General features: G+C 43.2%; 1 protein-coding gene and 1 long non-coding RNA gene across 4 annotated transcripts in view; one reads left to right on the forward strand and one right to left on the reverse strand.

Moving 5' to 3' along the window:
• The window catches only part of LOC124526431 (uncharacterized), a 41,994-nt gene extending 38,780 nt beyond the window's left edge, over nucleotides 1–3,214 (forward strand). The window contains exons 3-5 of one of the 3 annotated variants that reach the window (XR_006965671.1): nucleotides 129–229; nucleotides 1,590–1,710; nucleotides 2,713–3,214. This is a non-coding gene — a long non-coding RNA (uncharacterized LOC124526431). The remainder of the gene's footprint in view (nucleotides 1–128; nucleotides 230–1,589; nucleotides 1,711–2,712) is intronic. The other 2 variants (XR_006965668.1, XR_006965669.1) reach the window with 2 other exon arrangements.
• PLCXD2 (phosphatidylinositol specific phospholipase C X domain containing 2) overlaps nucleotides 1–12,311 on the reverse strand; it is a 49,636-nt gene that overhangs the window by 24,818 nt on the left and 12,507 nt on the right. The window lies entirely within an intron of this gene.

Here is a 12,311-nt window from a genome sequence, read left to right on the forward strand (position 1 = left end):
CTCTCTGACTTCTGGGATCACCTTGTCCCGTTGGTTTTCTAGCACTTTCAAATCTTCAAATAATAATCGGGCGGACTGCCTTTCCCATATCTTGGTAGAAGCTTTCTTCACCATATCTTTCATTCCAGGAATTCCTACTTCCTGCCTTTTGATCAGTTGGATAACCACTGTTTGTTTGTGAAGAAGAAAAATATGAGGGAGAACATAACTTTCCTTACCACGCTTTCTAGTAAGTGATTCAATGAGGTTATGTAAGGTTAATAAGGGTCTTTGAGATAGGGGCTGGGTTACAGAGTTCGGAATAAAGTCATCGTGGCAGCAAAATCATGAGGAAAGAGATCTGAATGGGAAGAGTTAGCAAGCTGTGTGCTCAATGTTATTTTCTCCTGGATAGCATTAGGTTACAAGATTGTCGAAGAGAACAGGTCCAAGAAAATGAGCTGGTCTTCTGGGCACCAGGGACAACCAGTTTGCTCTTCATCTGGAATACCAGTTGCTACTTGATTCTTTCTGAGGTTTGTTAGTTTGGAAGTACTAGATCTCAAGTGAGCACACAGCAGTTTTTAGTTACAGCATTTTCATTACCCATTTCTTGCAATTTGGAGTAGCAGCCATTTTTTTTTTTTTTTTTCCTGAATTCACTTAATTAAAAGGAATTTAAAGCAAGCTTCTTGGGAAGCTGGTCTCTACATGAAATAGGAAATTCAAACCACACACCCTGAAATGATACATTTCATTAAAACACAATGGTAATTCAGATTACACGGTGACCTACAGCCACGGAAGGAAGACTGAGACGAGAGTTAAGTGAATAGTAGGAGAAAAAGAAACGCCTGATCACATCTCTGGGTGGCACTGGGGAAGTGGGGATGGTGACCCCATGACAAAGAACTTCTGACCTCACATATTTAAGAAGATCTCTCCCCCCCTCCCCCCCCACCCCCTAGATACTACTTCACCTTTGGTGAGCCCTTCTAACTTTGAAGCCCATTAGCCCCCTCCAAGCTGGTTTACTGAAACCCATACTCCCACCACGCACCATTCAATGTCTCTCTCGGTGCCTCTAGGCTATGTGTTCTCAATGGGGTGACATTCTGTCCCAGGGGACAGAAATCGGTTCTTGGGGGATGAAAAAATCCCACTCTTTTTATGTATAAAGCAACACAGTACTTCAACAGATATACAGTATATCTGTGGTATTAAAATATCATTGTGTGTGGAGGGAGGGGGAGTGGTGAACAGGATAGAAATGGCTAAAGAGACTCCTGAAGTGATAAAAAAACAAAAGGCTGAGAAATATCACTCTAGACTGAACTCTCTGGTAGCCAAATGGACATCTGACTTGTCCGGGCTGGACCTCTGGCCCTGCACCTCTTCTTATCCTTAACCGGCATGTCTCTCAATGCCTCCAGCAACTGTTTCTCCATGGACATCCATCCATAAGTTGCCCCAGTACTGGAAGGTTCTCTTCCCTGCTGCCAGAACACTCATAAATTGGGAACCAACTCAATTCCCTCTTGTCCAGTTATCTTCTGAATATTCCCACTAGGCATCTCCAAGTTCAACAAGTAATTTCTCTGCCTCCTCAGCCCCAAAGGACCCAGACTTGACATTTACAAGGTACCAACTGAGCAAGAGGAATGTTCAGTCCTGAGACCCAACTTGATGAATTACCAGAGCTCTGAATAAGCTAGATGGAGAGTGACCACGGTGGGTAAGAGCATGGGGTCTGGTGCCAGGTTGCCTAAGTTCATAATCGTGGCTCTCCTGCTTACTAGCTATGGGACTGAAGTGCTGTGCCTCAGTTTCCTCATTTGTGAAATGGAAATAACAACAGTACCAACATCAATGGTTTGTGATTAAGGTTAGATGATTAACTCAGGTAAGCATTTGGAAGAGTCCCTGGCCAACAGGATGAGCTCAAACATATCATTATTATTATTTCACTATTAAAGAATTTGTGTCATCTTCCACTTGGATGATATTATCCGGTTTTTAAATAATGTTGTGAAACTTCATTAAACATTTTATATTCAGGATCTACTGTGGCGGTTGAATAGGAAAAATGAAATTAGCAGTTGAACTGATTTATTTTAGGTTACATCCAGAACCAACACCAAAAAGAGGAAGTTCAGATCATCATATTTACAGTTTAAGTGTAAGCTGGCACTAAACATAAAATAATAAATTATCTCTAGTCTGCTCCCATGTAAATAACTCAGGAATAAATAAATACACTGACTACAGAATTTGAAAGTATAGGAGAGGAAGTTCCAAGGATATTCTTTATTCTTGAACTTTCTGTTTTTAACATCATAGCATTAGACATCCTCAAGAGATTTCTGTACTAAAACAAGTACAGAAAAACAAATCCAGCCTCTTTCTATTATTTGAAACGGAAAAAACGGCAATACCTTCCCGACCCATCAGTGTTCACAAATATCGCTGCAACACTCAAACGCTGAGATACCCATCCAAGAAAAGAATTTTTCCATAATATAGTTTAAACACCAAATACCAGAATCAACAATACTTTCAGAAGTTTCTCCATATTTTCTTACACATTTGAAAATATTGATGCATAGTTCCTAGGCACAGGGGCATGACCAAGTTGATGTTAATTTGCCTCTCTCAATATGCTTCATCACCTCCTAATTTTCTTTGCATGTATGGGCTTTTCAGGCCTCTTGGGCTCACCTGTTTTATTCATAGGCTTTTCACTGTTTTAGAAGACATTCTCACCGACATGGGAAGTGGAGAGCACATCCACATAACTCAAGCCTGCTGGGTGAGCCGCTGAGCCATGGATAACAACATTCTCCATCTTCTCGCCTGGATATCCCTGCAACTTCAAGGTGTTTGCCCGCCCACACGAGTGAATTCATTCTGAGGGGATTTTGACTCGTGGATTCCAGGTGAAATGAATTTACAAGTTGTTACAGCAAACATTTAGCCAGTGAGCCTTCATAGCGGGGTCATGATAGGGGTGTTTGGGGCTAATGTCTCACAGTTACCAAAGCTTTTATGTACATGTTTGTGTGTATATGCTGACACTAAAATTGGCCCATCTGAGATGAAATCCAGATAAACTTCTTATTCAGGAGGAAAAAGACACCATGCTACAATTACTTCGAAAAGTATGCTTTTAGGAATCGAAAAAAAAAGACACCACTTCATGGGAAGTATTTTTACTAATATCAACAGAGAGCTTCAAATAAACATAATAATTATTATGCTACATTTCTTTTAAAGACAATTATTATGTTGAGCTCATTTTTTAAGGTGCCATCTAAACTCCACGTAAACTCCAGACTTTTATCAGGACTTAATCGTATCATCTCTATCGACACCTAAGACATTCTGGTCCATTGCGAGCTTGCTCTTAAAATGTATATTGAAAGTGTATGCATTGTCTATTAGGAATGTCAGAATGTCCAATTAGGGCTTGTCTATTTTATCTCAGTTTGAACTTTGGGTCACATGGTTTGTCATTTACATGTTCTTTCCCTGATTATTAGCCTATACCCTGTCAAGTGAGGCCGGAGTAATGCAGGCAGCTTGCAAGAAAACAGATGCAGTTACCCATTGGAGCCAGTTACCCATTGGAGCTGATGCTGCAGAAAATGGCACTGAATGCCAAATTAATTTTGCCAAATTAAGGTAAAATACAGATGCTAAAAAAAATATCCAGGGCAAGTTAACAAGATCTGAGCTGCAAGGAAGACTCCTCCCCTTCCCCAAACAGCAAGAACTAAAGCATATTAAGGATACCCAAATACAAAAGACCACAACCTTGCTTACACTCTATTGTAACAGAGCTACGCCATTCATATGACCAGAAGGTTTCTGGGTAGGAATATAGGCTCAACTAGACCCAAAGTGCAAACAGCAGAAGAGAAGCAGTATCATACTTTAAAAAGGGAAAAGATATTACGTGTTTAAGCCAAAGAAAGAGACTAATCTTCTCCCATCTCTTAAGGAGGAAAGGAAGAGAGAACAGATCCCAAATGGAACTGGGATCAGCACCTGAGAGGCCCAGCTGAATAGCTCCTCCAGATATTGTCCGTCCATCTCTGAGGTTCAGAGATGATAGCCTGGTGCCTTGTTAAGCCATTTTATTTATTTAATTAATTTTTTTTTAAATTTTTTTAACGTTTATTTATTTTTGAGACAGAGAGAGACAGAGCATGAACGGGGGAGGGTCAGAGAGAGGGAGACACAGAATCCGAAACAGGCTCCAGACTCTGAGCTGTCAGCACAGAGCCCGACACGGGGCTCGAACTCACGGACCGCGAGATCATGACCTGAGCCGAAGTCGGTCGCTTAACCGACTGAGCCACCCAGGCGCCCCCAATTAATTTATTTTTTAAACATATTTTTTTTTATCTTCTTAAGTCTATTTATTTATTTTGAGAGAGGGAGGGAGAGGCAGAGAGAGACAGAGAGAGAGAGAGAGAAAATCTCAAGCAGCCTCTGCGCTGTCAGTGCAGAGCCTGACATGGGGCTCAAACTCACAAACCATGAGATCATGACCTGAGCCAAAATCAAGAGTCGGATGCTTTGTTAAGTCATTTTAAAGGGTTAAATTTTTTCTGAGAAAATAAGAGGATTTTATGCCTTATTATGTTTCTTTTTGAGAGAGAGAGAGAGAGAGCGCACGCACGAGCGAGCATGAGTGGGGGAGGGGTAGAGAGAGGGGGGAGACACAGAATCTGAAGGATTGGAGACACCACTACTTAATTTTAGAAATGGCTAAACATACACCTCAGTATGCACATGGAACTTATCAGCAAGGCCAAGTTTAGAAAGAAGAGCTATTTAGGAACTACTCACTCCCTTAGCACCAGTGTCCACTCTCAGACTCAGATGGTGACAAGGAATACAAGGGACCCCTCTGGCCCTTCAGAGATCATTGGCTCAACTGGACTCCAGATCCCTTACTGTTCAGCTCTTTCTGTGGACGCCTGTTCAGCTCCTTCTCTGGCATCTTCCTGACTCATGACAGCCAGTTCTGCCAGGACTGTGGGCTCCCAGGGACAGCCATGTGGACGGGTGCACCAGCAGGGCGGGAGCTGAGGGGACCAGTCCACAAGGGACCTTGGGTAAACTGCAGATTTGGTGCCAGATGACACAGGTTCTTACCAGTGACTTCTTATAAAATAGGCAAGATTTTTTTAAAAAGAAAGAAAGAAAGAGAGGGAGAGAAAGAAAAGCTCTTTTTAGCGCACATAGTAAACTCTTTATCTCGGATATGAACATGTGATAAGGAAAAAAAGGTCCTTTTTAATACATACTCTCCTCTAAGCAGAGTGAGTCCTGGTAACTGTGGTATCTTTTGTTTGCTAAGCACAGCTGAAATATTCATCTTGGGCACCAACGGCTTCAGACACACTTGAAGCAGTATTAAGCGGGGGTGGGACGCGCGAGCTTGGAGACAGAAACTTGGAAGGCCCTGAAGGGCTCTGCTGAGGAAAGGGAGACAGGAGGGTGGGAGGCCCGGAGGAAGGCTGGGAATCCGAAGGGGAACAACGAGGGAATCACAGGGGCTGCAGGGCTCAAGGGAGACTCAGGGGAGGGAACAAACCTAATAGGGAGTTTTCAAAGGTGTGGTACCGTCTCAGTTCTGCCTTTTTCTCTAAGTCGAGAACCAGTAGGGTTTAACGAGACAGTGAAGGGGTGCTGCACTATTAAGCTGCTCAAAGCAAACTGTGTCTCTGTCCAGCCCTGCTTATGGCCCCGTCACAGCAGGGCTCCCCTTCACGGAACTGTCCCTCTCTGCCTCTCGCACCCTGCCTGGGCTGGAGTCTGCAGGCAGGGGTACACCTGGCTGGGGAGTGGGGGTGGTGCCACATGGAGGTGGGAGAAGGCGGGAAAGCAGGAGGAGGCTTCTCTCTGATTGAGATGGTCTTCAAAAAGATCCCTTTACGAAAAGTCTTTTCTTAAGTATGCTGGAATTAAAACCCTACCACAGGGCTAGCAAGGTTAAGCATCCATAAAAGCAAGATGTATAAATTTTAGGGCCATTCTACGGAGAAAGGCAATGTATCAAGACACAAGAGCACAATGCAGAAAAAGGAGACAAACGGCAGGAAGAGCGAGTTTCACAAATGCTACTGAGGTCACGAGAGCAGCCACACGATATACTGTTCAGTTAATCCATACAAATAGGAGGCCTGCAAGTGTGAGTCAGGGAATACCTTTCTGTTAGTTGACTAAAGATTTACGACCACAAGGCGAGTCTAGCTCAAGCTTGCCACTGCCCAGAAGAGCACCGCAACCGTGCAGAGTAGAGCCTTCTGGAGCTGACGTGGCACCGCTGTGCGTGTGGCTGAGCGTGCTGCTTCCCGCTGTGCGGTGCTGCTGAGCATGGTGTCTCACTGCTGGGACTCACACGCTTCCATTCTGTTCCTCCACAGACAGAGGTAAGCTCGATGAGCTGCCCATAAATAATAAATGCCTTGGCTTCGTGTGTGCATTTGCCTTCTTTAAAGGCACCAGATTCCCAGAAAGGATGAACGACCCCAGGGGCGAGGCTTGCAAGCTCTGAGCAGCCTTTTATCTGTTCTTGGAGTGCCATCATCTAAGGAAACCTCCCAGGGACAATGGTATCTAGAATAAGCATTTAGAAAACAGAGGCCGGCCCAATCTTTCCTTTCCTTTTCCCCAGTGATGTAAGGACAAAAAGATCGAGGATCAATGCATAGGTGACGTGTTCCGTCACCCCACCACCTTTCCGGCTCACCTACTATTGGACTATTTCTCTCAACTCTCCAACAAGTTCCTGAAAGGTACAGACAGAATCGCCAGACTCTGCACTTCCACTAACAGTTAAAAGTCAAGTCTCGGGGCACCTGGGTGGCTCAGTCGGTTAAGTGTCTGACTTCAGCTCAGGTCATGATCTCACGGTTCGTGGGTTCGAGCCCGGCATCGGGCTCTGCGCTGACAGCTCGGAGCCTGGAGCCTGCTTCGGCTTCTGTGACTCCCTCTCTCTCTGCCCCTCACCGGCTCACACTCTGTCTCCCTCTCTCTCAAAAATAAATAAACATAAGAAAAAAAAAAAAGTCAAGTCTCCTTGTAGTGTACGTAATGATATCTCCCTCCCACGTGTATGAAAAGGATGGCTGTGAGAATTACTGGAGGGAGGAAGGAACCTTTGCTCGTTGGGGCAAGAACTTGATTTACAGCAGTTCTGCCCAACACTTAGGCTGAGATAGTTTGTTTCACCAAATAAACAGTTAAGGCAAATTAAAATCAAAGGATGAATTCATCCAGCTATTGTTTTTCACCTCTGCTCTTATTGATTTCAATATAGTTACCCCTCTCAAAAAATAAAGACTTCGAAAAGAACTGGGTCAATGACATAAATAAATCCAATTTTCAGACCTTTTTTCAGAGTAGAAACTTTTTCTTTGATTGCTGGACCCTTGGTGCCAGGGACCAGATGTTATCTCTGAAAGAAATTTCACCTATGGGAGAGCCATTTGGCCTAGTTCCATTTAAATTTCCCCATCTGAAGGAAGAATTTATTTTGGACGAATCACATATCGAGTACATATTTCTTTAAAAATTAACTCCTTTTCCCTCTGCCCCTGGAGCTCATGCAAACCTCTTTATCGGAGAGCTAAAAGTATCCCAAAGACAATCTGTCGACCTCCCCAGCATTTGCATTCCATTCCTTCGTCATGTACTCGGCGGGTGATCCCTGGTAAGGGCTCACGTCTGACAATAACAACTACTTCAATCTGCCGAGTATTTATTATGTACCCAAATGTCCAGCTGGGCATTTTGCTTACACGATCTCATTTTATGATAGGAAAAGATAGGATTCAGTAGGCAGAGAGGGAAAGGATAGGACCTGAGGTCCTGGGTGGGGAAAAACACGTATTTTGGAACAATGCTGGGAGTGTCTGACCACGGCAAACCCCTTCAGACATAAGGCTCCTCTTAAGAATGTAACAGAGACCACCTATTCCCCCCAGATTTCTCTCAGGAATTTGACAAAAGACCTGACTAAAAATGAGTAGACCATAAAACCTATGACCCACAAGGAATGATGTGGCCTTAGACCATCCCTCATACAATGGAAACAAGCCAATCAGGAATGGACAACCCAACACCTAGAGTTAGTTATCCAGCCAATAAAGGTAAAAAGTGAGAAGGAACAAGGGAGAAGTTGGGGGGGTGGGGATGACCAGAACCTTATAAAACAAGGACCCTTTCCTATTATCGGTGGGCACTCACTTTCAAATGCCCCCTCTCTGAAGAGAGCTTTCTTACTGTTCTTCCTTTCTAATCTTATACTCTAATAAACTTTTGCCTGCTGCTCATTTTGTGTCCACTTCTTTCTTCATTCTTCCAAGTGGCAAGACCACGAACCCCGGGGATTGAGGTAAAAAATCCCACAACATTTTCATCTCTGCCACAATCCTGCAGGGCAGTGATTACCAGCATTTTACAGATGAGGAACTGAGGGGCAGGCTGGTTTTGCGACTAGTTCAGGGCTACAGAGATCTCAAGTGGCCTGGGACAGAAATCCAAGTCTGTTCAACCAGAATCCACACAAAGCAGCTCTAGGGATATTGTTGCTTCCATATCCTTAATGATGAAATAAGTCAAATGCACTGCATATTTACTTCTGAAAACATGGTGATCGCAGGGTTTGTTTTTAGTGCTAAATACCTGCCCTCATCCCAATGCAGGAACTTGAAGGAGAGATTAAAGCGACTCTCTATTTTGTAAAGACATGAATAATTTCTATGTAGGGACACACGAGGGCACTGTAACCTTCTCTCAGTTGAGGAAACATTTTCTTTGTCGTTCCTCAGCTCAGAGCTTTCAATCCCAGTGCTGGTTCTGCTCTGATTACTTGTGTGAACTTCACATTGCAAATTCACACTGGAGGTTGGTCGCTCCATTTGCAAATTTAGGAAGGTGGGTCAAATGAGCCTTAGGATCTCTTCTTCCTTAAGAACCGGATGATTCCAATTTAGTAACAGTTCACTAACGGAATTCATGACCCTATTTTAACAAGGATTATTAATCATTGCAAAGCAATAAGATACGTTTTTTTCATACTGCCTATACTTAAGCAGAAAATGTGCTTATGAACTTGACTCATCATATTTGCAAGAAGCAAATCAATCCAAGCCTGAGGGGTGGTCTTTTATTTATTTTTGGCTCATCTGAGCATTTTGTGAAGTTGCTGGAGAAATTCCCTTCACACAGGTGGAGGTCCTCATTTTCCCATCTTGCGATTGGCTAGTGGTGGATCTGCACATTGAACACACTGGCCAGTAGCTCACTTCTTGTTCAGCCTTTATGTGACAGCTCCTTTCACTCCAAAAGCTGGTGTTTGATGGCTCTGTGGGACATCTTTATGAAATTTATTGTGGGGACTTTAAAAAAAAACACCTTCATTGTCACTTAGCTCGGCTGAAATTTTTCACAGGGCAGGGTTATTTTAAGATTCATTTGACAAACTGCAGAATGGTCACGATCCAGGGAAGCTCCTCGGCTAGTCCCCTCAGGAACGAGGGTTTTTTTCTCTGTCCTGTAAATGAAAGACTAAGCTTGGTACTCTGACAGAGGAAAGGGAAAAGGGAGGAGGAGAAATCCAACAAGTAGCAGTCTAAATAACATGAAATGATAGGTTTAAAGGAAATTTGTACATTACACACAGCAGGGAAAGTGAATGAAAACACACCCCACTCTGGAAGATGAGTGTCCTGACAAGCTTACACACATGCTCAAAGCCTCTGCTGATCTTTTGGTATCAAGGCAGAAAGATTTTTTTCTCTGCTGGAAGCTTGCTGGGCGATTACTACACAGACCACTTAAACCACTGGGCTGCTTCTGTTCTGAGTCAATAAAAAGTCTCCTAGATGTTTGGTCTTGAAAAAAAAAAAAAAAAAAAAAGATGTGGCTTGTTCAGCCGGAACAGGTTAGCAGGCAGTCTTTCAAACACAACCATCCTCACGGGTACTCAGGCATTAGAGTCCTGGCATGGAAACAAACGCCTCGGATGAAAAGAAAACTGTTCTTTATTACGACCAACAAGAGGAAGTGAAGTTGCAGTCCAGCACTGGGTCAATCTCCATCTCCATAAATGTCTTTTACTCAAGAGCACTTAAATGGATTTGGCAAGATCTAGTTTTTACGATTCTAGTACTGTTATCAGGACTTTTGTGGCAATTTGCTTAACTTCTCTGAACTTCAAGTTTCTTCATTTGTAAAATGGAGATAATAGCACTTGCATCACTGGGTTGTAAAGCTTAACCAGGTTTACATCAATCAAGTGCAGCAATCTCAGGCACCTAGTAAATGCTTTATACGTGTTATATAAGTAAGTTCTATTATTTTTATTTTATTTTATTTTATTTTATTTTATTTTATTTTATCTTATCTCATCTCATCTCATCTCATCTCATCTCATCTCATCTCATCAAGCCTTGGGATACCCTGAGGGGACTTTGCTAGGCACTTACAAGATTTTGTCTTACCTTAGGTATTTCTACTTTCTCTTTGTGTCCTAGTTTCTCCTTAAATTAGCTAGAAATATGTGTTCTTTTTCCTTAAATTTTCTGTAGATATTTCCAAATTCCATCTCCCTCTCTTTGGCTCCCTCCTTTTTATTTGCGCAAGGTACTTATTCTGAACCAAACACTGAGTATATAGAGGTGACAAAACACTGCCGTGTATAGTGGAAAGACAGGTAAGCAGTCCCAATGGCATACAATGCGTCCCCTAATGGAGGTGTGCACAGAAATGACACTGAGCTGTTTCTTGCAGGAGGAGTTGTCTTGGGCCAAGTGAAGTGGGGGCTGTCGGGAGGGAGGCTGTGATGTGTGATGGTAGAGGAACGAGCGGGTACAAAGACTGGAGTTATGAAAAGGGATTGCATTTTCTTTCAGGGTTTTCTCTGGTCCCTAAATTGCCACTGGCTCGCTACAGTCTGCCAGATAAAGCATGAAGTGCTCCACACCACACTGAAAACCTCTCTCAATCTGCCTTAAGTCTGTCTGCCCAGTCCTTTCCCACCTCCTTCTGTCACTCCTTCTCTGTCCCCTGAAGGTACCCTTGTTTTCCCATCTCTGATTTCATTCCTTTGGTTCTCTGTGTCTGGGATGCCCCTCTTCCCCGTATCAAAATCCTCCCCATCCTCCACCAGCTCCCAGGTGTCCTCCCTTGGCAGCTGAAACCCCATCTGCAAGTACCTGTTCCCTTCCCCAGGTCCCTAGCACACTTTGCTCACTTCTTTACTGTTGCATTCACCACATTCTGCTCTCATTTGCTTTACTTGAACCTTAGTATCTCTCCTACAAGATTACACACTACACCTCGTTAATTTTTCAAAGATTTCCTATAGTATCCAGTATGATGCTAGGTATACATTAGACAATCAAAAAGGCTTATTAATAACATAGCTGTGTATCCAAAATTCATGTTTATTTTGTGTTAAGCAACATTCTAAGCACATTGCAGGTATATCTCATTCAATTCTGAAACAACTTTGTTGTGTAGGAAAAAGAATGTAACTTTGCCCAAGGAGAGGGCTGGTCTTTTTCCTTGGCCCTGGGAGGTGAGGTAATCTCTGGAACCCTTGGAATAGCTTGCCTGATATGAGCATCCTTATGTACCTGGGGACTTTGGGGCCACATCAGAAAAATCTAAGGATGAGATTTATGGTAATGGCTTTGAGTCATGTAGATATAGGCTTGACCTCAGAGGGGCTGGATACTGAGGTCAGCCATGTGGAGCCTCAGTACAGACTCTGGACCCCAAGGCTCAGGTGAGCTGCCCCGGCCAGCAGTACTTTGTGCATACTGTCGCCCGTCAATTCCAGGACAGTAGCGCTGTCCATAGCTCCAGGCGATGGGACAACAGAGGTTCCACATTTGGAACTGTGCCTTGTGCACCTCTTCACTTGGACAATTTTAACCGGTAGCTTTTAGCTGTAACAAACAGTAACTGTGAGTATAACAGTTTGCAGTGAGTTGTCAGTCTTTCTAGCAAATTATCTGGCAAAACTAAGGGTGATCTTGAAGACCCCCAAACTGGCCATTGATGTCAGAGTGAGGGCAGATTTATGGACTGTGTTTTCTCTAACCTTGTGCTTATGAAGTAGATACTGTAATTATTTCCATTTTACGGATGGGAAAATTAAGGGACAGAGAGATTACACTTTTCATTCAAGGTAATGTAACTAGTAATTAGGATTTGATCCTAAGTATGCTAAAACAGAACCCTTCTCAACTACTCTGAACTACTTCTTTACCCTGTTTCTCATGTGTATAAAAACTAAAAATAGAGAT

The sequence above is a fragment of the Lynx rufus genome, unplaced genomic scaffold (assembly GCF_022079265.1).
Source record: "Lynx rufus isolate CCGP_SWC_20201006 ecotype Redwood Valley unplaced genomic scaffold, mLynRuf1.p SCAF_5, whole genome shotgun sequence".
NCBI lineage: Eukaryota > Metazoa > Chordata > Mammalia > Carnivora > Felidae > Lynx > Lynx rufus.